Source organism: Phalacrocorax aristotelis, chromosome 5 (assembly GCF_949628215.1).
Source record: "Phalacrocorax aristotelis chromosome 5, bGulAri2.1, whole genome shotgun sequence".
Taxonomy (NCBI): domain Eukaryota; kingdom Metazoa; phylum Chordata; class Aves; order Suliformes; family Phalacrocoracidae; genus Phalacrocorax; species Phalacrocorax aristotelis.
Genome location: NC_134280.1, coordinates 3,486,337 through 3,512,008, shown reverse-complemented (window position 1 = coordinate 3,512,008; position 25,672 = coordinate 3,486,337). Strand labels below are relative to the sequence as shown.

The 25,672-nt window shown below is 40.7% G+C and overlaps 1 long non-coding RNA gene across 2 annotated transcripts in view; it reads right to left on the bottom strand.

Moving 5' to 3' along the window:
- The window catches only part of LOC142057204 (uncharacterized), a 223,548-nt gene that overhangs the window by 92,924 nt on the left and 104,952 nt on the right, over positions 1-25,672 (bottom strand). Inside the window, exons 5-7 of one of the 2 annotated variants that reach the window (XR_012660572.1) lie at positions 20,672-20,803; positions 20,059-20,194; positions 7,070-7,132 (exon numbers count right to left, since the gene is read on the bottom strand). This is a non-coding gene — a long non-coding RNA (uncharacterized LOC142057204). The remainder of the gene's footprint in view (positions 1-7,069; positions 7,133-20,058; positions 20,195-20,671; positions 20,804-25,672) is intronic. The other variant, XR_012660573.1, reaches the window with a different exon arrangement.

The window sequence follows — 25,672 nt, the reverse complement described above, 5'->3', positions numbered from 1 at the left end:
CCAGGCACCCATGTCCTGGGGATGCTGCAGCCCTGGGGCTCTAGTGCGGCTCCTACCCTGTGCTCACAAAGCTGATTGTGTCTGCATCTACCTTATCCCGTGATTTGTTAGGTTTCTTGTTTCTTTCTGAAATCCATCAAGCATGGATTTCCAGGGGAACAAGGGGGCTTTAGCAGCCCAGTCAGCTCCCATCTCCTGCTCCAGCCCGATGCTGAGGCCGAGGTCAGCCACCTCCGCAGGCAGGAGGCTTCTCATTCTCTCTGAAAGAGTGAATGCAGATAATTAGATAATTTACAGTCCCCTCTATAATTAAAATACAGAATGACCTTAATGCCACAGTTCATTTTCACCGTTCATTATTCATCAGGCATCATTCCAACAATGACAGCGATCTATTTTTTATATTTCTACTCTATTCAGGAGCTCACACCAGGCACCCTGCAGGGTCTAAGACCTCCAGCTGAATTGCTGCCTCTTCTGAATAAGAATCTTTCCCTACTCTTCTCCAGATACCTTCCTAAGCAGGAAACACTACAACTAGTCCCGCTGCATTCTTTCCAAGGGAATTAACTGTTGCACAATTCTCAGGTGCTTGCCATCCATTTAAATAAACCAGGGCTCGGGGCTCAAGGAGCTGCCTCAGTAGTTTCACCTGTGGTCGAGTTTGCAACACCTTAATATACTCAAGTGGTTTGAGAGCAGGTTATATGAGAAGCCACACTAACACCACAGCAGCAGTTAGGAGAGATGCGAGCAAGACTTCCAGCATCTCTACAAACCAGTGACAGGAGACTGTGCCAACGTTTTGGGTCAAATAGCTGAGCTTGGAGGGCATCGTATGTGTGTCAGAAACGTGGACAGTATGTGGAAGGCAAGGAGGGTATATCCTTAAATAACTCTTCTATCATCTACTTTACAATGGATCCAGTACTTCAATTGTGTATGATGAATTTTGCTGCGGGGGTATTTATTTTTTTCTTGCAAGTTTAACATTAATGACTCCTGAAACATTTATTTTTTTTCACCTTAATATTAAATAACAACATAGAGTCCCAGTAAGGGAGAAGCAGACCAGCATGTAGTATGATGGGATTCAAAAAGTACATATAAGACTCTTCCAGCATCAGATTCTAAAAGACAGTTAATGTTTCTTACATCACCGAGGTCTGGGTTTCTTACTGCCCCTGTATAAAGCCTCAGTTGTTACAGCTGACATCTATGCTGAAGGCTCTTTTACAGGACTGCAATACAAATGAGAATACCAAGTAATACAATGTATATTTATACTATCGTTTGAATCATTAAATAAAATGTCACTGTATATACACAGCTGCTTTTTGGAGAGCAACAGTAATTTCCTGCTTTTCAATGACTTGACGAAACGTGGTAAGTTTTATTTAAAAGTCTCTTTGCTTGTTTCTTAATTGGTGAATTCTTGTGTCAAAGCACCCAAATCATTTGCAGAACTGCAAAAAAAAACCCCAAACTTGAATTAGCTTTGAAACCATTACTGGCAGAATGTGTGTGTAGAAGTTGGAATATCACAGATGCATGCTGTTTTACTTCTTGCTACGGATCCTAGGCTGGGTTGGAAAGGGTTGCTACACATTTCTTGTAACGGTTGACTGGAGCCCAGTTACCTGTGCATTCTCTTTAAGATGATGTAAGGGAATTGTCAATGCCAGAACAGACTTTCCCACTTTGCTCTACTTTTATAATTTTAAAATACCTGTTTTATTGCAAAGAGAAAAAAATATCCTTGATGGAAAGTGACAACATTGACAAGAAAAAACATTTCTTAGTGATACTGCTTTCGTGAAATACGCATAGGCAACGAGGACGGTTATCCACGAGAATCAGGGCTTTACATTTTCACTATTTAAACGCTGTTCAGTTTTGCTGTGAAACTATGAGAACTGAATTCCCAAACTGTCGTTCAAGGAGATCATTATCTGACCCCATAGTCACGGACAGACACCTGCAGAACCAGCTGTTACCTGAAAGATCGAATGGTTTTGGCAACTCACGACTGCGTGACTTGAAGGACCTCAGCCATTTGCCTTTCTCCTCCGTGGATGAGCTTGGTGTCCACCAGGAGGAATCAGCCAAAGGGCCGCTCCAGGTCATTTGGACACAGCAACTTAAACCACCACCACCAATTTGTACGCACACCAGCAGCCTAGGCTACTGAATACACAGCTACGTGTTCCCCACCATACGGGAGACAGTACATTTTATTGGAGAGAAATAGGACGGTAAGGTGGGACCTTCTAGTCCTGTCCTAGTATGAATCCCCAGAGCCTATGGATGAAGGAGAGATCAAAACTGTAGTGACTTTATTGTGTCTCGAGCCTTCAGAGTCACCTGAAATTTATAAAAACCCTTGACACAAGTTTACAAATCAGTCTGAATAAGACATGAGTACCTATTAATGTTCAAAAAAGGAATATTCATAATTAAATTATTACCCTTAGTTTACTTGCCTTCTCCCTATTTCATACTGAAGGCTTAGCTTCTGTTTAATATCCGTAATAGGTAACTTTCATTCTCTATAGAGATTTACATTTGATCTCCAGAACAGTACAAAGGATTTCACACAAATCTTCCTAATTTACTGTGCATACATCACTGCCACCACTCTTCAAAGCTACTATTTTGTCTGCTACTTGCAGTACTCTTTAGATAACACGTACACACAGATATATGTATATATGTATGTTAAATATGTGGAGATCCTCACCAGCTTCCTAAAAATAAAGCTCCATCAAATAAAGCTGGTCCTATGGAAAATACACAGATATCTGGAAGAGGCAGGCAGATGGGGAGATTTAATGACATTTTTCTTTAAATAGGTAAAATTTGGACATTTAAGAAGTTTTGTCCAATGCAGATCAAAACTGGGAATGCATATGGTCATGGAAGTGACTTGATTTTGTTTACTGTTTTTGAAATTTCAGAATTCAACATTTCAAATTCTGAAGTTTTTCATATCCTTTGGGATTGAATTAATTTATAGGCCAGCCAATGAAATCTGGATGTGAGTAAAAAAAATAATCTTAGTGAATACTGACAAGAATGTTATGGATTTGTCCTGGCAAGGAGACCAAGGACTTGGAAAGAAAATGTAGGTATAAGAAGACCGATACTACTTATTTCCTACAATATTTTGTTGGTGAGATCATTGGCAACAAAAAGGTTTGAATTAATTAAAGCCTGGTGCATGTGCTGAAACTGTAGATTGGGGTTATCACAAAATACATCTAAGCAGGAAAATGAGCAGCACCGAATGAATAAAGAACTCGAGCCCTTTCCTCAGTGAGAGTCCAAATTCCTGCTGTCATTATTTGTGCCCGTTTTGTTTCCTTACTCTGATTCCTCAGTCATCCAGTAAGACTCCGAATAAAATAAATTACCCTTATTAATTATGTACAGACAGTTTTTGTTGTTTCATTAATATATATTGAACTCTGCATCTCCACATAAAGTCAAAATGAAAAAGGAATTATTATTTCAGTTCTAGGAATTTGTCACAGTGATGTATGGAGAAGGGGATATGTATGTGCATGCATATACACCCACGTACCCACACGTATGGGCATGCAAACCGCATGACGTTTTCAGCATCTGGCTAACGAAGTTCAAAACTGTCAGTCAAAAGAGAGCGTACAAATAACAAAAGCCTTGTGGAAAGTAGTGCCGTTCCTTTCCGAGAAAAGAATGCTGTTTAGCAGTCAACCCAAATGCACGCCAGTAAAACCAACATGCCATCAAACATTCTGTCCACGGATGAACATATCAATATAAGCAACAAGACGAACTACCTTTAACTGATATTTTCAGTCCCACACAACAGAGGTGAGATCCTATCCCTGAAAAGCTGACAAAACCCGTGACTTCACCAAGGCCAGAATTTTACGCAAAGGTGTCTCACGACAGAGTCTACAACAGCAATACAGGCGGTTTGAGCGGCTGGGGACTCTGCCAAAAAACTACCTGGAATTTGCTTCTCTTCCACCAACCTCAGCTTCACTTTCTGAGGGTTACAACTTGCATCAGATCAAGACTGGACGCAAGCCAGCACACCACGTCTTGGCTACGAGGGAAAACGTGGCAACGGCGTGATGCACAACACGGGTGCAAGGACCCTGCACTCCTGCGTGTGATCTTCCCGCCACTTGGCGAAAAGATGCATCATACTCATACACTTATAGACCTTCACAAGCTCAAGCCTTGGGCAGCTTGATTAACTGACAGGAATTAATTTATGAATTTTTGCCAGTAAATTCAGTGTGGAACAAATAGCTTGAGTTTCTTTTCAGGTAGCAACGTGTGGTGAATTTCTTCTATAGTGGGTATTTTTGCAGAGGAGAGCAGAGAAGGGCATCTGCACCCAGGCAGGAGAGCAGCTTCCCTGCCTCACACGGCCACGCTCACAGCAAGGGCTCTTTGGTACCAAAAGGTGTTCCTGCAACACACTTGCTCACAGCACTCATGTTTCTAACTGCTAACCTAGTAAAATGCACGCTGCTTTCCGTCACTGTGGTTTGGGGAGGGGAGAGGAAAGCTAAGGGATGACCCACCACTCTGAATTTCTTTCTTATTTATTGACTTCAGACAGCTATAATTTATTAAGTAAACTACCTGGCACCAGTAGACAAGCTCAAAGTCTACGCTTTCCATCACCACTCCGAGGAGAAAGTATCTAAGTTATATGCCAAATGCACATAGGTAAAGTAATCAATATGGGGAGGAGGAGAGCAGATTAATCACAAGTTATGTAATGCCGTACCCTAAAAGCCGTTTGATCTAATCTCCACCACTTGTAGCTATTTCTAATCTAGTGCTGTACAGGTGTTCGCAGTCAGTTTTGTGCTAGCCTTGTATGACCCAAGTCTGGTTTTAATTGCTTAACAAACGTAATTTTATTAGTGAGATAAAGATATAGCTAACACTAATAAGCTGACTTCAAAATATAAAGAGCCTTTCAAGATTGGATTTTTAGTTAGCTTGCTGCTCTTTCTTTAGTATCTAATTGATTTTCTTGACATCTCTTTAGCCTGGCATGCTGCCTGCCTAAGTACTTTATCTGACCTTCAGGCTCTTTGCCAGGTATTGATCCAATCCCTACAATGGCTATGTTGTAGCTGCTCTTCCAACTTTGATAAGGGCTAATGTACCAGCACCAGCGAGACAGGAAGTCAATGGTCACCAAATTTCTATCATCCTGCTCTCCCTATCTACTTATGTAAGTATTCTGAGCAATGCTGAAATAAGATCCTAAGCAGGCCATATGTGCTTGTATTCCAAATTTCTCTTCCAGGAAAGATTTTACAAAAAAAAAAAAAACTTAAATAAAAGTGTTTAGAGAGAATTTTCATCATGGAGCTAGAATAAAACTTCCCTGATTTGATGAGTAGAAATAGAAGCAAACTTGAGCTGTTAAACAAAATATCAAAACAATCCAAAAAAAAGGGAAAAAAGGAAGTCAGATTCTTCAGTAGCATCTCATACACCCAAGTCAATGAAAATATTCTGGACATTACAGGACCATAAAGGAAAGTAAAAGAAAGCCATTTGTATTTTTAATAACACTTCCAAGTCAGCAATTCATTAGAAATTACTAATAGCAAAATACAGCACACAATTAAAATGGGAAAGAAAAAAAGAACATAAAACTTGCTAACATTCTTGTAGAAGCAGCAGGCAAGGTTAAGTTTTCCCAGATCCCACTTCACTCATGTAAGGCCTTGTAGCCGTGTTGTTACAGCTATGAAGATAAGACTAACATAAGCTGTTTCCACCAGACGTTAGACTATGTAAGGGGATACAACATAAGGCAGAGGAACCTGATGGATCATCTTTCAAAAAGGGTAGAAAGGAGGGCCCCGGGAACCACCGAACTGTCAGCCTCACCTCTGTGCCGGGGAAGATCATGGGACAGATCCTCCTAGAAGCTATGCTAAGGCACTTGGAGGACAGGGAGGTGATCCGAGGCAGCCAGCATGGCTTCACCAAGGGCAGGTCCTGCCTGACCAACCTAGTGGCCTTCTGTGATGGAGCGCTGCATCCATGGACAAGGGAAGAGCTATGGATGTCATCTCTCTGGACTCCTGTAAGGTTTTTGGCGTGGTCCCCGCAACATCCTTCTCTCTAAACTGGAGAGGTATGGATTTGATGGGTGCACTGTTTGGTGGATGAGGAATTGGTTGGATGGTCGCACCCAGAGGGTAGTGGTCAATGTCTCAATGTCCAGATGGAGACTGGTGATAAGTAGTGTCCCTCAGGGGTCCGTTTTGGGACTTTGGGACCAGTGCTGTTTAATGCCTCCATCAATGACATAATGGGATCGAGTGCACCCTCAGCAAGTCTGCAGATGACACCAAGCTGAGCAGTGCAGTTGACACACCTGAGGGATGGGATGCCGTCCAGAGGGACCTGGACAAGCTCAAGAAGTGGGCCCGTGTGAACCTCATGAGGTTCAACAAGGCCAAGTGCAGGGCAAATAAATACTTACACCATGTGCAAAAGAGCAATACTCCACAAGAGCAGTAGCCAAAGCCCTGAGATGGACAATCGAGTCTGCAGACACATTCCAAGGAATTGTTCAAGTTTTCCCAGTGGGGTCTTTTAAATGTTTTTTTGGTTGGTTTGTTGATTTTATACCCCCACAAAGATGCAGCAAGGAGCCATGGTTTCATGATGAGACTCCAGACTTGCGAGGTATTAATTGAATCTTAACTGTTAAAAACACTTTTCATAACTATTGAATCTTTCAGTCTCCATAAAACATTGACAATGGATGTACATGGAATGCTGCCAGATAAATACATCAAAAATTGTATTCAAGGACAACTGTTATAGAGCAAGACAAATACCATAGACAGACGAGAGCCATGTTTAGAAGAAACTGCTGCCCTGAGGCTCCTGCTGTTCCAGAACAAAGTCCAGCTTAGACATAACTGCCAGTTACTCGGGATGCAAAAAATGCACTAAAATATTCTACATTTATACGCTTGTTGTATTTGCTCAAAACTGTTACAAAAGACCACATTTCAAAAGTTAGGCTTACCAGCTCTCCGTGGAGAGGTAGAGATTAACAGGAGAGTAAATAGAAGTACTTCAGTCACAAACCCTGTAAAGAGAAAGAAAGAATAAAGTTAGCTGAGGGAAAACTTCAGCAGGGAAAATTATGGATTTTTCAAGTGACAAAGAAAATATTACAAACAGAACATCACATTAAGGGCCCTTTTCAAAATACTGGAACATCCCCTGTGTAACATCTTCCCTCAGCCGTTCATATCCATCACACCCTTCACCTGCTCTGCAAACTGCTGTGTCTCCCTACCTTGTTGGTACAAGCCTGGAAAGAGGCTTTAAAAAGCCTATCATTTTAGCACAAAGTCATCTGTTCCCCTCCAAAGAAATAATTTAAGTTACAAATTATGATTTTGTAGATTGATCCACTATTTAAATTTATTTGGCCTCCCATAAGTGCCATGATGCTTCATGTATAAGTAGAACAGGAAGACGCCTCCCAGACGGTTTGGCACAGCACCAGCAGACCATCAGCAAAGAGGCAGCTGAAAGATCTGCTCTTGCAAAGTGTATGTGGAAGGGCAGGAGAGCTCTGCTTTGACTAAGACTGGCTGAAGTCCTGGCTCATAAAATAAATGCATCTGACAGTGAAGTCAGCAATGAAGTTAACGGAATCAGCACATCTGAAACACTGATGTATAGGGCTTTTCATCTGTTTTCTGGTGCTAAAAACGACTGAACTAAAGGCACATCTCTCTACTTATGTTTCTCAATTTGCTTCTGCTGCAGAAATTTCCTACTGTGGTTTCTCAATTTCTGCTCAGATGAATGAATTGAAAAGGAGGAAGGTGAGGGAGGATCCTCCTGCACCTATAAAGGGCTGCTGAAGTGTCCATTGCTCCACCTGGAGGGGAAAATCCTGCGGGATCTGCCATGGGAAAGGCCCCCACCAGCCTCCCCGACGGGAGCAGCCAGGGAATGGGGAGGGCAGCAGTGGAGAGGGCTGCATGAAAACTCAGGGGAAGTTCTGAAAGGAGGGCAAATAGGGAATGTAACTCAGAAGAAATCCGGATTAGGGACCATGATTAAGAGGGACATGGGGCCAGGGATGAGAAAGATATACAGGATCTGGTTTCCTTATCTTTAGGGGAAGGACTAATTTGCTTTAGTTGCAATTAGCTTTTTTACCTTTTAAGTGCTGACATTTAGGCCAGATTTATATGTTGCTGTGTGTATATCTGGGAACAGTCTGTGTATTTGGAGGCAGTGATTTTTCTTTATTATTATTGCTAATGGCTGAACAAACGTGGCATGGCAACTACTAAGTTCTACAGAAACTTCGCCAGGTCTGGAAAATTTCTTGCTCATCAATGACCACGACACTTAGTGGCAAACCTTCAGCTACAGAGATGTGGGTGGATGAGCTCCTGTTTTGTTTTGGTTTTCTCTTTCAGGAAAGGAACAGAGTCACGTTCATATAATTCAAATTGACTGATCACCAGAAAAACGGCACAGGGCATGCATTTTTCCAAGCTTTTGCTAAATGGCTTCATTGAGAGGTTTGAGAACCTAGATCTTATTTGTATTCTTATTATTCTTATTTTGTTGGGCAGTTTATATTACATAATCGTATTCTAGAGGGGTTTTTTCCTCTCTCTGATAATTTTTTACCTTTGGTTTAGTGAATTTTTAAGTTTAGCCTGTTTATGCTTTTTAACAGAGATATTACTTAAGGGAACTTAACAGAATAAAATTGAAAATATGGTCATTAACTGTACATGATACAAACGTAGAGTGAATTTTCAATCTGAGAGATCAGTTATATTCTGTTCTTAGACAATCTGCTCTTACTCTCAATTTATCTTCTCTGAGCAAATCCTGACTTTGCAGCTCTCTTTTTTTTTTTGCAATCCCATCCTATCTTGATTCCGTTATCACCAACCCTGTTGGAGTAACACTATTTATTTCCTGACCTGATACATTAATACCTGCTTTTCTGCATTTATCATTCCTTAATTTCTGACCTCCTTTACTTCTCTTCTTTATGAACTTATTTTACATAACTTGCTTTATTGATGTTACCCATAACTTGGAACTTTTCAAATATTTTAATTTCAATAAGGCTCACATCTCACACAGAAACTCTCCAACAGATGAACTAAGAGAGAAGTATCTAGCAACCACAGTTAAATGTCCTACAAGAGTTTAGAAGAGACTAATCCAGTTGCGTCTGTAATTGTACCATTCCTCTTCCATACAGGACGGGATAATGTAGTCTAGCCAGCTTCAAAAGGAAAAAAAGTCACTATATGCTCTAACAGACACTGTTCAAGGGAATTGGAAAGAATGAAAGACACAACACTTCTCGGTACTATTCCTTTCTTTTCCTGTTTCAGACCTACCGCATATCTGAATATTATATTTTTTAGTAAGAACAAAAATATCTGTTGACACAATACAGTGAAAAGTTCTTACGAAGTAAGAAAAAGTGTATAGAGCTGCAGCCGCTGTCTCAGGCATGCAGAGTTTTGAAACTTAACAACACAAAACCCAGCAAAACTTCATTACTTACTTCTAATGAGTGCAGAAGTTTACTAGACAGGAAATTAAGCAGCTTAATATCAACATGAGAATACACTTAATAACTTAATTACATTCTCACTTCTTTAGAATTTGGTTCAAATTGGGCTGAAACCACACGGGTGAAATAAGTCTCTCCTTCTCAAGTGAGGGTCATGTTGTAAAGGCACAACAGAATTTTTCTACAATATCCAGTGTTGACTCTAGAGGTGCCTTGGCCTCGGATTGACTACAAGGGGGTTCCAGGTTAGATGCAATGGCAGAGATTTATTGAAAAGCCTATTCAGTCCCTGCTTCACTTGCAGCATCTTCAAAATATATGTCTATATCTCTTTCATGATGACTAAGTTTCTCCCAGAAGAGAGTTTGATCCATAAAAGTGCTGCTTTAATCATCATTGACTTAGTGATTCTTTTGCAATGTCAATTAAACAGTATGAAAAATTAAACCATTTACAGAACACGAGGACCTTTTAAATTACACATTTCAAAAATATTATTTAAAATTCTGGTTATATAATCCTTTTAGAACTGTCAAAGAATAATGCTGCTCTAACATTTGACTCATTACTCATGCCAGTGCTTGTTGGAATTCACAGAGTTGGCAGATATTTAAAACCCAAACTCACTAGAAATGAAGAAATTAGCAAAGAGTAAATTAGAGCAAAATTAGCCGGTGTTATGCAGAAGGGGGGGGGGGGGGGGGGGCATACACACCATTCAGGTGATAAAGCCTGTTAAACATTAAGTTTTACACTCTTAATGTCACGGTAAAGCTCCAATTATATAACAATTTAAAAATTCTATAAATTAAGTCGTATATCCAACGTGGGTTTCTACTTTTGTTCTTTGAAAACACATTGAGCCATTTTGCTGGGAACATTTCTCTTCCTTTCAGCTGGTTTTACCCTTTCCATCTGTCCCTCCCCACACCCACGTCGCTGCGCACCCCTGAATGGATGTTTTACTCTTGACTCTTTCATTTAATTCTCTTAGAAAGTTGCCTTGATACTGCTAACTACCTCAAGCAGCTTTATAATGCTGCATTTTCAACTTAAATGTACTGTGGAGCATTTATTTTAGCACCCAGCATTAGCACTGACAGACAGCAAGCGGGAAACTGCTACAGCTCACTCTTCAGGGACTGACTGCTGCTGCCTTCACTGCCTCTCGTATGGGAAATGAAATGAGAGGTTTTATCTGGGACCTGTACGAATGTGGGACTTCCCCTCAAGGGAAACACATTTAAATGAGCCCAAACGCATACAAGAAAGATTTCTTTCGCTTCTCCTATCCCAACAGATATGCACTACAGGTCACGGTGTTTGTCATGTGAGTATCAGGGGTAAGCGTTATAACTAAGGAAACTAAATAATATCTGACAGTTACGTTTGTAATAAAAGACACCATTCATGAAGCTGTCTATTTTCCGACCAATCATCATGCAATCCTGTACATAAATTAGTAAAAAACGGTAAAAGAATGGCAGGCAGCCAAATTACCACGCTAAGTTCTGGCTTCAGTGTCCATCGCAACCTCCAGTGATTTTTATCAGCGTGTTAAGTCTCATGGTTGTTCTTGAGCATGCACCACCAAAACTCCCTTCTCTTTCAGTCCTGCTAAATCATACATACATTCTGGAAATGAGTCCACCCCTTCTCTCACTCCACCTTTTATATATATATTCATTTTTAAAAAAAAAAAAAAAAAAGGCCAGAGAGGCTCAAGAAACATTAAAAAAAAAAAAAATCAACTAGTCTAAAAACACTTGTCAAGGGACAAACTTCTCTTTTAATATACAGATTTCTTCCAAGAGCCTCACTAACAGGATTCTTGTAGCCGGTCTGTCACCACAGGCTCACTAGTAGCCCTGACTTTAAGAAATGCCAGTATTCAAGAGCAGTTAGGACAGACATCCAGAAGATATTCAGGTGAATTACATTAAAATCCTTTGCACAAATTACAAACTCCCAGTCAATGTGCTTGTACAGTCATTAAACACTACTGACAAATACACAAGCAAAGAGACTCTTGGGTTGTCTTTACATGGATTCCCACACTGCGTAAATATGATTAGCCGTGCCCACACCTACAACTGCAGTACTCACTGCTTTTTATTCATAAAGAGCTCAAGTCATCCTGTCTCCTCCATGGAGGAGAAACACGGCTTGTGTGACCAGTCATACAGCACAGAGAGTCAAGGATCACAATCCTCAAGCTGAAATGTTATCGTCTAAAATAAAATCAGCCAACCTCGCGCTCCAAACCACAACACTCCCTCTCCCTGATGAATTATTTCCTAATAGCCGTTTGTACTAGTCTTCGTTACATGACTGTAAATCTGGTCAAATGATACCACTGATAGCGGTAAGAATATTCTGGAAACAACATTTTTAAAGGTCTATTCCTAACACTGATGAACTTCAAAGGAAATTTTGAAGGTATGGGACATTCTTGTTTCCACGGGGTAATGAGTTATTTTGTAGCTGCCTGTGTTTCATATACTTCTGATAACCTGAAGCTAAGGCTGTGTAAATGGAGCGTATCTGTCCTGTCCAGACCTCAGCAGTCATTAACATTTTATGTTCGAAAGGGTATTCTCCAAATGACCCTATTTTGATTTTTGAAAGAGAATCTAATGGAAACTTCTATCACATTAGTAACTGCAGTTATGCTTTCTCTTGGCAATGTCAGTTGAAGGAAGAAAGTGGAAGGGGGGAAGCTCGGAGTTCTACACCAATTCTAATGTCATTTCGCGATCCTTCACCTCGATTTCCACACTTTCCACATCAGCGTCCTGTTCAGTTTGATTAAGTAAACTACAACATCACTGACATGTTCCAAAGCACAGAAGGATATAGAGATAATTTCTCTTTTGGAGTTGTAACCTAACAGTCTGTGGATGCCTACTAATGAAAACAGAAGGAAGTCGTTCCTCTGTGATAAGTAATTCTGATTGCTGCACTTGCAGCTAAAGATCACGATGAGAAGACATTGTGCTCTTTGTGCTCATGTCTTCATGATATGGAAAACACTGGCTAACTGGTTGCTTGTGGGGTGTCCCTGGAGTTTGTTTTCAGGCTTCTAATAATTTATGGCCTGATAACCTGAGATACCACCCCCTAAGGACAGAGGGAGGAGCAACACAGATACACTGGAATTTGTTTCCAGCTTTATCTTCCCAAAACTAGACTTTCTTGCCTTGTAAACGTACTGCAAAAGGTCAGCAATGAGGACCGGTGTTTCAAAGTTCTCAAGCCGGAGAAACTTTTTGGTTCCTGCTGGATGAACACTCAATATGTTGGGGATCTTGGGACCAGAGGAGAGGTCCCTCCTAGGGGGATTCATTTTCACAGGGAATTCCACTAAAGCAGACCGTCTCTTCTTTACTCGGACACACGGAGTTTAACCAACCACTTCTGTCAACCAACTCAAAATACTGCAGTTTGGTAATCCAACATTCAACAGCAACAACCAGAGCATACACTCTGATCGTGACAGAGGTAAAAAGAAAGGGATGAGCTGTGTTAACAACAAAAAAAAGATTGTTTCTTATTAGTCATTAATACCTTTTTCCCCCCACAAACACATTTTACAAGACAAGGTACTGGATCTTTATAAGACACTAAAAAGAGAAAAAAACTCAGTATTACACACATCTGCAAAACCCTGGGAAGATGTACAAAAGGTAGCTCAGCACAGGTAAGATATAACCAAGAATTTCCCACACATACACACAAGTTGTTGGTTCTTTTTAAGTAGAATCTGGAAGATTAGGGGAAGCCTCCAAGTAGTCCTGTAAATAAATTCAGAACAGGCATATTTAAACAAAAGGATGGTAACAAGCAATTTCTCAGCAAAGAATGATAGTAATTTCTGATGCTATCACAATTATCAAGACATTATTACGAGATAAGCAACCTCATACATTACGCTATGTTGCAGCTCAGCTCTGCATATCACCCTGCTGTGCAACACGGCGAGTTATATATTCTAGACAAACCGTATTGGTATTTAGTAGCTCTTTTTTAAAAAAATATTCTAAAACCCTGTTATGTGCTGAAATCCCACCTGAGTAGCAACAGCCCGGGACCATTTTTTCCAGAAAATTCAGTGACTTATTTTGGAACTTTGGGACAATATTCTCAGCTACAATTACCAGTTTTTAAAGAAAGAAGGAATAGAACAAAAGAAAATACCAAACCAATCATTTACTAGCCTAACTACAGCTTTTGCAGATGCAGGTCACCTGAAACAAGATAACTGGGAAACCTTGCAGTAGCGGTTTACTACTACGATTTCTCGTCACCCACCCTGCTCTCCTCTGGGAGGTACACCACCTCCAAGGGGAGGCAAAAAACCAGGTGCATGATGTCTCAGCTAACCCTGTTCACAGAGTGGCATCTTGGTTTAAATTGCTGATGAGTGTGGGTTTGAGCCAAGACTCAGCTATGACAGAAGCGTTTTCCTTCCTGCCAGTCCTGGCATGGGCTGGTAAGCTCTGGCAGAAAAACAGCGCAGGCTTCCGGGGCCAGGAGATCTAACCACCTCGAAGCAAGATTAGCTGGAACTGGTTTGTCAAAGCTCTTGTGCACCACCAACTTGAAAGTGTTTATCCTGATGCCCTACTGTATGAAACTAAGCCAGTTTAGAGGAGCACCACCGAAATTCAACTCTTATCAGTGTGGTGTTAAAAATACATCACAATGTTCACACCATGGGAGCTCCATCCTCCATTCAGGTAGATTTCTGGGCAGATTTCCATAGCAGTTTGGAGGATTATCATCCTTCTCCAACAGCTGAGGAAGCCTGCTGATGTACACTTGTAGTGAGGGATTTCTACCATGTACTTCATGCTTTGGAGGAGGCAGGGAAGGAAAAGTGTATTATAAGAAATAATTTCTTTTAGCCATAATTTGGCAACGGTGAACAGGCACGCACTGCCATCCAGCAAAGAACCGAAGAACCAGCACACACTAGCAGAGCGGCTTTTTAACATTACGGCTCCCTTGCAGCAGCTGTCGGAGGGGTAACCCTGAAGATGGTCAGACAGATGCTTCGGCAGCGATGCCTCCTGCGAGAAGGGCCCGAGGGGAGCTGGATACGCACAGGGACGTGCAGGTGAGGACACCAGAACGGCTGCAGCGCAGAGCGCGAGGCAGCACGGGAAGCTTCGGACAGGCCGGGCAGCGGAGCACGCCAAGAGCAGCCGGGAGTTACCAAGCAAGATCAACTCTGCACTGCTAATCGCTTCCGCCGTGTGCAGTTTATGCTTTGTAACACTAACCCAGATAGCCCGGATAACGAGAGTAGAGAACTGCTTTCCAGGTCATTGATGATTAAAAGGGTAGAGTTAGCACTGATAACAAACTGTTGCTGTATTTCATAAATGATTATCAGCACTCGGATATGAATAAATGGAACCCGTCATTTTCTCTGTGTATGAAACACTGGATTTTTATGCCCCCATCTGTTTTAATTAATCTCATTATAGATGAATTAACAGAATATTGCTTAAGGAAATTATAACTTGTTTTGGCAAACGGATGTTTTAGTCGTATGAAAACCTTTCTATTAGCTAGCATAATCTAATGCGTTAAAGGTTTCCAAACCAAATATTTGGTAAGTCAAGATACATAATCCACCCCATTCAAATCGTCGATACATACACTACTTTTGGCCACAGTTAATGGAATTAATGTCACTTGTTTCAGTCACGTCATATTGCAAAGCCCATGTCTAATCTATGACGTATATAGATAAACAGATTTACAAAGCAGCAGCTTACACGGCACCTTGTCTTTCAAGGTCACAGGTTACACTGCGAAGAAGCCAACTTCAAGATACCCTCACATATGTACTTACCCCAAGCGTAATAGTATATATTGATCTATATTCATATACCCTATAGACATGCTCAAATTATCAGTAGGGATAGCTATTTATTAAATTGCATTGACAAGAAATCTTGCCTATTTTACCACACCTTTGTCTGCTAGGGAGCACATCAAACGATCCCAGTAGATATTAAAATTTTTCTTTGCCTAAAGTTATCATCACTTCTTTTTCAAGAATTCAAATTAAAAACCAAACAGAACAGAATTAAATCTAATACTCGTTCTGTTAGGTAAATTAGGCTGCATCTAAAACACGTTTTATGGGAAACCACTACTTCGTATATCCAATTTCTTCCTGGATTGAACAAAATAAGTTATTTCTCTCAGGTTACATGGTCCTATACACCGAAATACAACACGTGGACATTCTATCAGTCTATATCCCACTTCAGAATACACTGGCCTTCAATCAGTGAGATGCTTACAAAACACAAAAAAATGTGATTAACAAATAACTGTGAGATAATGCGAGTACTACATCCTGGAAGGCTTTTCTACCATTTGTATGTTAATGAACACCTGCCTGTAGAGCTGTATTTTTCCTGGACGTTTGCAGCAACTTAAATCAACAGAAGGAAAAGAAGCTAATTTTGTGGCTATCTTCATATATTGTCTTAGACCAACGAGCTTCAACTCAATTTTCTAAACCAGTTTAAAAACTCTATTACAACAAATTTCCCTGTTAAAAAGAAATAAACAAACCAGTATGTATAAGCTGAAGCCATTTTGCAAGCTCTTAAAAACTGTGCTATGGGCTAGATCTTAGATTAATGTTTGTGATGCACACTGAAAACCTGTAAAGCATTTATGTAATTGCTAAGCATTATTATTTTTATTACTGTAACAGATGGAACCAATCCATCTTCGTAGATAATATCTCATAAATGATTCATTACTATTCCTTTAACCTAAAGTCTTTTGTATTTTGCAGATCCATGAGAAATAACTATTAGAAGGCTCCATGCATAAAACAGTATGAAAACTACCTAATGTCTTCCAAATGTAGTAGCCTTGCTAACATTTGGGCCTTACAATTTCCACATTGTTCCTATTCCTCTCAGAATCTGCTACTTCTGCAAGATACTCCTCCTCATTTTCCGTTGCTGATATTCAGGTGATGTAAAATATCACCGCAAACTACTGGTAACGTTTATAGCTTATATGGCTGCCATTAATTGCAAATATGGACTAGACAAATGCTTTATAAGAGATAGAAATAGCTCCCAGAAATGCATGACATAGATTTATAATGCAGCATTCTTGGCTTCAATTGCTAATGAAAGAGAGTTATGTGATCACACTGTCCATCTTTCCTTTGTCCAATAACTTTTTGACCAATTTTAATCAAATCAGAAAGCCAGGTAGACATCTCACAGATATGAGTTTCGATCAACTTAATGAGAAGTGATGGCTGGAAGAGAAAGGAAATACACAAATTAGTACTGTCGCTGGTAAAAAGGCTTAAATGGGAGCTCATCAGTCATCCCCCACGCCTGGGCTGCCTCTGGCCATTCAGACACTGTTAGCCCAGAATCAGACACAGCAGATGCCATCTCCCGCCCACCTTAGAGTTGACAGACAGACCACTGGCAAGATTTTGAAGAAAAGCTTTTCTAAAAGTGTATTAAAGGCTGACCCAAGCAAAGTAGTCATCATGATATCAGTGACTGATGGACACCCCAACATTTGAAATGCGAAAAACTGCTCATTTTCACACACACAAAAAAGAATTTCTTGCATTGTTAGCAGAAAACACAGAGAGAGAATCTAAATCCACCACAACTAGCTTATTATTTTGATACTGACCTTGGGAGCATCATTAGCACAAGAGTTCCCAGAGCCCAATCTGCTAACCGCTGGGCTTGTAGGCCTACGGAGAACATGCAGGTCTCTGCTGTTTCAGTGGGATTATTTGGGTTATTTGATCTCCTCTTTACACACAGAGCAATTAGCCGTTTTCAGTAGACTTCAATGTAGTGGTAAAAGCTAATTGAAAGTGATGAGCCCTAATATGGTATCTGAAATCTTTATGGGTTTTGTTAGTGAAAAAACAGATTATGTCCTCCATGTAATCATACAGCGTTGTGATTTGAATATGGACAAATGGATCCATGTTATTCTGCTTACATTGTGCACGATGTGATAAATTAACGCATTCCTTTTTTTGGCTGAATGGTTTTTGACTCAGCTCTCACATCACTTCCTTGTCTAGTCACATTAGCTAAGGATTTGGGGTGTTTGCGTAACGACGCCATGTACGGCTTGATTTTCAAAAAGTGGTCACCACCCATGCGACGGAAGTTAAGCTTGTTAGAAGTACACTGGAAATCTCCTTAAACCTCATGAACACCAAATACCAAGGGACCAGAAGTAAAAACTTTTGTGAAAGTTTACGTCACTTTATTTAAAGTACAACAAACTACAAAATTAAAAATTAACAAGACCCTCCAAGACAAAAACAACCCCACCCAGTAGGCAAGATAACAGTCTATACCACAAAGAGCACAGCACATAGCATCAGTGCGTGCAGAGAACGAGCCAGCAACAGCTTTTTACTTACCTCTGTAACTTCAAACTCCGGGGGCCTGATGCAACCAGAGAAGCACTTGAGCAGGTCGGGAAGGCAGCGACCCATGAAGAGTCCTGAGGCTGGACCCACGGCTGGCCAGAGGCCCTGTAGCGCTTCCCTCCTTGACTCAATTCATCACTAAATATCTACAGCAAGAGAAGTTTTCACGGGGAACGTGCTACTCTACCTGCTAATTCTTCCCCCCTCACTAAGCAGTAGCAGAGGAGGTTGTGCTGGGGAAATAATCTGTAGATTATATTAATCTCCCAACCTCTTACAAAGGTGTTTTATTCGTCACCAACACAGATTTACTTTAGCTGGAGAATGTGTTTGGAGGCTGAAATAATGGAACTTTGCCACCAGCCACTTTGACACTGGGTCTCTTCTAAACAGTTCAATAGAAGTTACTATTCGCCTTGAGAAATCACATGAAAGCATTTCTTGAGCAAATGGAGCTATCTTTGACTTGAAAAAGTATCATGTGATCTCAGCCATTCTACTTGCAACTAGTTTCAAACTGCTTTTGACTCACAAAATAGTAAGTTGCCTTGAAAGCTTCCCCTTAAAAATCTAAATCCATCTCAAATTTTCACGAAAATTCATGTAAAAACACAGTTTGCAATACCCAAAAAAGGGAAGTCAAATGTAGAATAACATGTTTTTTAAGCAGCTTCAAACTCCACATCAAAATGAGGGAGTATGGAGGCAGACTCTCCTCCAGTTGAGGACGACAACCGGAATGGGCAGGCAGAGCTCCCAGTCTCACTGCTCAGGATGGTGATGCCCTCCTAAAAATCTTTCACCAAGGGGAACCTATAAAGTGCAGCGTTGAGGCATCACAGTGAAATGCAAAGACCTGAATCCTTCATCTCTGACTGAGCTTTTCAATATTCCACTAGAATGACTGACATTCATAAACTGCCCTTTTGAAAATTATTCATTTTCCTTTCCTCTTACCACATAAAAGATACATTCCGCATAAAACCAGCCACGGATTTGTTCTTTTTGCTAATACCTCAGTTAAATACAATGAACAACATTTTACTCCACTGTGAAGTGCATTCACTTAAGTTAAATGACTTTGCTGGTAGCAGGAGAACAAAATTTGCTCTAATTCAAGAAAATCCCTCTAATGCACATCATTTTAAAAAAATCTCTTACAAGTGGTACCATGCGACTTTTAACAAGGTAGGTTTGGCAAGTTGTTAAGATAAGTCATGCTTCTGAGAACAATGTGCAAGCAAAACTCGATTTTTTTCCAAGCCGTATTTTCACTTGTACTCAGCTGTTCTTGCGAAGACATGAGCGGCTCTGTTACCGCTTCGGCCTCTCGGTGCACAGATTTTAACTTTGTTACTTAGTTAATTCATTTGCTTTAACACGACGTTTTTAAATACAACTACCAGCTGTTCAACATAACGAGGTTTCATGTACAACTTTCTAATGACCATGAGGGTAGACAGAAAAGCAAAACCTCAGCTTTAAAATACAGATTATTTTATGCTGAGGGAGAGAACAGCAAGCATTCACATGACGTGACTGGTTAGGATGACATTTTTGCAGTGAAATATATTCTCACTTCAAGATCCCCACAGCTACTCTGATTTTAATTGCATGAAAGACCACCAGGATTTCTTTCTCAAACACAAACCAAAAGCGTATCACCAAAGAAGCAACTATTACATGCAGGAAACTAATCTTTATCTAATACATTGAAATGTTTTAAAAGGAACAAAAAGGTAAAAAATTACAGGAAGCGCAACTTTCAAGCACGCACCAAACTGGGGTTGGGTGCTTTGATAGAAGGAAAAGTTTGCAAATGAAGCTATTAGCCGGGCACAGAGCTGTACGTGAATAATGTGCTCCTGACCCAAATAGTCAGAAAACAGGTCTCAGCGCCTCTTTCTGTACCAGTGGGGAGCAGAACTCAGACCTGAAAGCCTACAAGGCACACTGAGAGTGTCCAGCACTGTCTTACCTCCTGGGAGCTGGGCACGTGGAGATGGGGGTCACCAGCTTTAAAGAAATGTTGCAACTGCCAGCAGAGAGAGGAAGGTGGTAATTCCATGTTGCAGGTAAACTGGGATATGTTTTGAAACAAGAAAATACTCTGTCTGTAAAAAAAGCGATGAGATTGTAAAAGAATTCTGCAACATTTAATGCAGGAAATTTTCCCCCTACTTGGTCACGTTGCAGGAAGCTGAATATTTTATAACTAGGCAGCAAGGAATGGCTGAACAAACGGCAAAGCGTCAGATATAGACAGGTAATAATGGGCTTGCGCTGTAGATAACCTACTCCAGAGGAAACATGTTAAATTAGAAATGCTGAAGCAGGGGGAAGTAAACAAAAGTTACTAAATTGTGCTACTCCAACACTTCCCATTCTGAGAAAACACATGAATCATAGATAAGGCTGAATATTTGTCACAGCTGTGATTTCAGCATCAAAAAGAAATAATTTTAGCCCAGATTTAGGGGATTTTCCAGAAAATTTGTCAGTTCAGCCAACCGGATACTACACTTCTCCATGATCTTCTGCAAGTTTAGCTTTCTTTGCGGGTTTGAACCCTCAAAACAACAAGCACTCACTTTTGAAACCGCTGTGATGACTAACACGGTTAAGCGTCTTGGCGTCTTCTTGGACGAGGCCAAAGCTCTCGGCACACTGAGATATCAAGTTGTACTTCTTCAGGTTTCAGTGCTTTCAAACTGATGCGCGCACTGAATTCGGAAGATGAAGAAACATCAGCAATACAAAAATATGAAAATGCTGAACCACTGTTTTTCACTTTTTGTGATAAAAAAATGATGCCCTTGAGTTTTCTGCTCTACTAAAGCAGTTTGTTTTTATTCTTGGCAATGACAAAATCAAGTTCCACCCGCAGCCCTGACTCACTGAGAGCGGATGGTAGGGGAAGTGGCCTAGCTTCATAAGCCTGCGTTAGAAGCTATAGCTGGCAGCAAAAGTGCATAGTTTATACCCAAAAATAAAAAGATTCTGGAGTAAACAAAGTATTTGTAAGTTCAGATTGAATTTTATAGCAGAGCAGAGAATATCTGACACTTGGAAAGTATTTAAAAGCTCAAACCGAAATATTTTATGTGAAAGGAAATATTGCATGCAATTCAAAGTTAATTGTTTCTACATTTCCAGGTTAGGCGCTGAACTGAAAAAATGCCAACAATTCTGATTTTATTTTTTAAAAAGAATTCCTTTACATTGATGCTCTTACAAACCCTGCCAAAACACAGGTGCCTGCGTAAGTACATCCAAACTTTAACCCCCACAAGTTCACTTAGACTTTCCATACTTATTTGAACAATTAGATGACGAAGAAACTTGTATTTTCACAGATTCATGCTACCACCTAAAATTAAAAAATGGCTTTAACTTACTCTAAAACTTTAAGAAGGAGATTTTAGATTAAAATCAATCTAAAAGCTAGCTGCAAGTGAAAGGTGGTGTCCTGCTGGCTCCCCTCCTTTGCTGTTCTGCCCACACTCTGCTTCTCCTCTCCTGGCTTTGGAGTTTGTCTCACTTTGTGGTGAATCAGTGCAGAAAATGAGACAGCGAAGAACTAACTATACATAAAACACCAAGTAGTTTTCTGCCAATTTAGCTCCCTGAATCAGCTCACCACAGGGCAAATGAGCCACAGAGCCTGCACCAGGATCATGTGGTTAGGGGAACAGGAGAAAAAAGGTGGTTCTACATATATATTTTTATTTTTTTAGATCACCTCTTTTTTGGATTATCTTAGCTCTAATATAAGACCTTACGGCAAGTTCTAGCAGCCCTCTGTTTCGTACCTTCTGGGCTAAGCTCTCTCCTCTCCAGTACAAATAATCCATTCTTAAGACCACTGGCAGGAAGAAAAAAAACCTACTCATAGTTTTAAAATTTCTCAAAAGAATAAAAAGCAATTACAAGGCAATTTATGCAGTTGTTATATCTGAAATATAAAAGAGGCTAATATTATTCTCAAATGCATTTTTTTTTAAACAGCTCATAGTTCTTTCCCTGTCAACCTCTTATTATTGCACCTGTACTTATCAGGACCTGTGCATTCCGAGCAAAAAGCAGCATTTTATTGACGAGGACATCCGCTGCCTCGGATACATGCTACAGGCTCCCCCTGGGCTTCTGCAGCTCGGCGGAGGCAGGGGCAAGCCCGCTTTGTGCTCCAGTCGCACTGGATTCTCAGCTGGCAATGCAGAAAAACATCTCCAGCTTTAGTCCTCAGGGCAAACTGCTCAGGGAACAGGTTATGCTTTAAACATCTAATATCCTGCAGGATGATTTTCAGGCATATCATTGGGGATTGATCAGTCAGCTGCTTCACAGCTTGTGTTTAGCAAATACTTTTCTTCCTCTGGAAATCCTGCCTAACAGGTTAAAAGGGAATTTTCCATTTTTCTGTATCAGCCCTACAACCCCCAGCAAAAACCGAAGTGCAACCGCACAGTTAACTAAAGCTGAGCTGAGACCTCCCTGTTGCCTCCAGTCCTTCTTTTCATCTCCAGCTGCACACCCTCACCACCTTCCCTGCGGCGGAGAGGACTCTGGATCAAACCCAAGAGTTCCGCTCCAGAAAGCTCAGCCTGAACGACACCGAGAGAAAATCACTGTTCAGCTACTCCCCTGCACTGATCCACCGTAGGGCTGGGGGACCCCCCCGGCCCCCACCCCAGGCGGGGTGCGGGAGCGTGGTTAAGCACAGGTGGGAGGACAGGACCAGCCCTTTCAACAGTTTCAGGCTGCAGCTTCAGGGTAGAGCTGGTCCGAGACAAGTAACGTTCACAGGAAATCTTCCGCCTAAAATAGGCGTTGTTCTTCTACACCTCCTACTGAACAGTGGGTACAATTCATGAATATAGACTTTTGAAACTGATTCAGAAGAGATCTGAGGAATGTATCAAAAAGTCCATATGGTTTTGCCAAATCAAGTATGCAGAACTGGGTAAATTTAGCCATGCGCTTAAGATCTAAAATTTGTCTTGTTTGACCCAACTGGAAGGAACATAGCCATGAGCCACTTAAACACACATCAACCTGACTAATTCTTCATCTTGGTGAGGTCAAAAATTGATGAGTAACACATTATTTAATGTGTGGAAACAAAAGGACACCTCAGTTACCAAAGATGTGCGGTGGAACATGAAAGCACTACCCAGACAGATCTAAATAATGCTATTTTCTCTAACATATTTAGGTAGTGAAATTACAAGTGACAAGTGGTTGGCGCTTTGACAGCTGGGCCTACGTTTCCAAGTTTTTCTCCTGCAACTCAGAAGAGTAAAAGCTTTGTTTTAAATGAAGGCTGAAATTCTTACAATAAGGCAGGAGGTGGAGGCTCTAAGGAATATTACACATTGTCCATTGTAAAAATCACAGGTGTTCATAAGAGTGAGGTGTCAAGCACATAAGGAAAGGCTTCCCGGACATCTCTACACAATCATATTTCCATTTGCATTGGGATAGCTTAGCCTAGCGCTGTCTGACGCCATGCTCCTGAAGCACTATGGAGCTAGCTTTCAAATCTCCTTCCATTACCGAAGGCCACCTCTCTGTAGCCTTCGGAAGCTGCGCTCAAGGTCAGACTCAAATTCCCCAAAGTTCAAGCGGCTGAACTTTTGCTTATTTATAGGAGTAAATCTTGAACATAAGCTGGTTCTTCTCCCTGCTCCTCTTCTCCCCTCTGTGATCAGAGGCTTTAGCAACAGTTCCTTGCATTCCCCTAAGAAACAGGAGAATGAGGACGACCACCAAACCCCCCTATTTTCTGGCATACCTGCCATATCAAAAGAGTGGAGAGTAATCGAGCAGCGCACAAAACAAAGTACCCCCAAATTCACACAGCAGTACAAGGTGCAACTAGAAAAGGAAGGGTACTTTATGCACCAACACTATTATCAAGATAAGCATGCAAAAGGTCATTATTTATAAAAGGGAGTATCAGACTTCGAAATGCAAGGCTTTTGTAATGGGAAATACATGTAATAATATATCTACATGCAAAAGAAACAAATGGAAGTCTTTTGGTGATTGAACTCACAGATTTATCTCAAAAAAAGGTAAAGATTTACAGCTCATTTTTTAGTCACATTAACCCAGCCCTTTTAATATACACAGAAATGTATGATCCTTGCAGCTGAAATGTTCAGGACATTATTCTGAGAACAGTGAAATCCCAGAATCCAGGAACCTGCAGGTGAACCCTGGCAGCGAATGAGAAGGTAGTTTTACCTTCTACACCTGCACTTTTACGAGTCCTCTACATATTAAAAAATATGGTAATGCTTTTCAGAAATATCAGCCTATGGTTATAAAATTCTCACCATCCGCTTTTCTCCCTTGAACCTTTAATTAAGTCTCCACACTGCTCCGAAGCAGCAGCAGTCTAATGGTTCAGAATATTTTCTGACAAAGAAACTGTTCAAAACAAACAGACTTGCTGTGAGTTGTAGTCTTTGAACACAAGCATCTTAAATAATCCCTTTTGTTTGTATTTATTTATGAACATATCAGATTCTAATCTTCTCTAACCAATGTATACTACCAGTAATTAAAAAAAAATGCATAGCTCTTTGGAATTTTTTTTCTTTTTTGCCATTTCTGTGATTAATACATGCATAACTATGCAGGATTTCCCACATGAAAAGTGTTCGCAGCCGCAAAAGAAAGCATGAAAATGGTTTTCATCAGCAGATCTTAAAGTACTTTCACAAAGCACTGTTCTTTAACAGATGGAGAACCTAAGACTCAGGCAGATAAAGTAACTTGCCTAAAGTCACCCAACAAGGTATTACAAGCTGGGTTTCTGCTGTGCTAGTAGTTTGCTCTTGTGACTCTTTAGGACTCTCTGGAATAAAACCACTATGTGTTAGACCTCCAAGAAAGATTTTATGGCATCAGATTACAAGTTTTCTTTGACAAGGGTGATGCACACCCTCAAAAATTATACACTGGGAAGCTAAGAGGGAAGGAGAGAGGCCAACATTGTGCTAAGGGAGAAGGGATAAGAGTGCAATGACTACAAAAGCTCGGATCCACCTGTCCTGGTGGCTACAGCACTATCCCTATCAACATGGGGTAAAAATGAAGGGCTAATGAAGGAAGGACTATAGGTCTTTGCTTCACTAGCCTGATCCTACGGTGTGAAAACAGTAAATCTTCCACCCTGGGTTTTAAATTGCATGCCTTGCACAATAAAGCGTCACCACTCTTGTTGGGGATGCTTGGGGTCTCTGCACAATGGCCTGGAAAACCTGTGCTAGGTTTCTGGACAAAGCAAGAATTTAATCTAGACCCAATGTTACAGTATGTTCCTACCAGCAGACATTACTCTGAGCAATGGTGCCACCCTGAAAAGAGGCCTCTACAGCGGAGTTCAGAGTGTTTGGCAGCTAGAAAAGCCATAACAGAAGGATTTGTATAATGCAGCGTCATGTAGTTGTGCTAGCAATGAACACCTGGACTGTGTATCTAGACAGACACACCAACGTTTTTATCACATCCCATGCAAAATATTATTAATTTCTATACCTGTACGAATCATCCTATAAACTGCTGCTAAACGAACAGCTGAA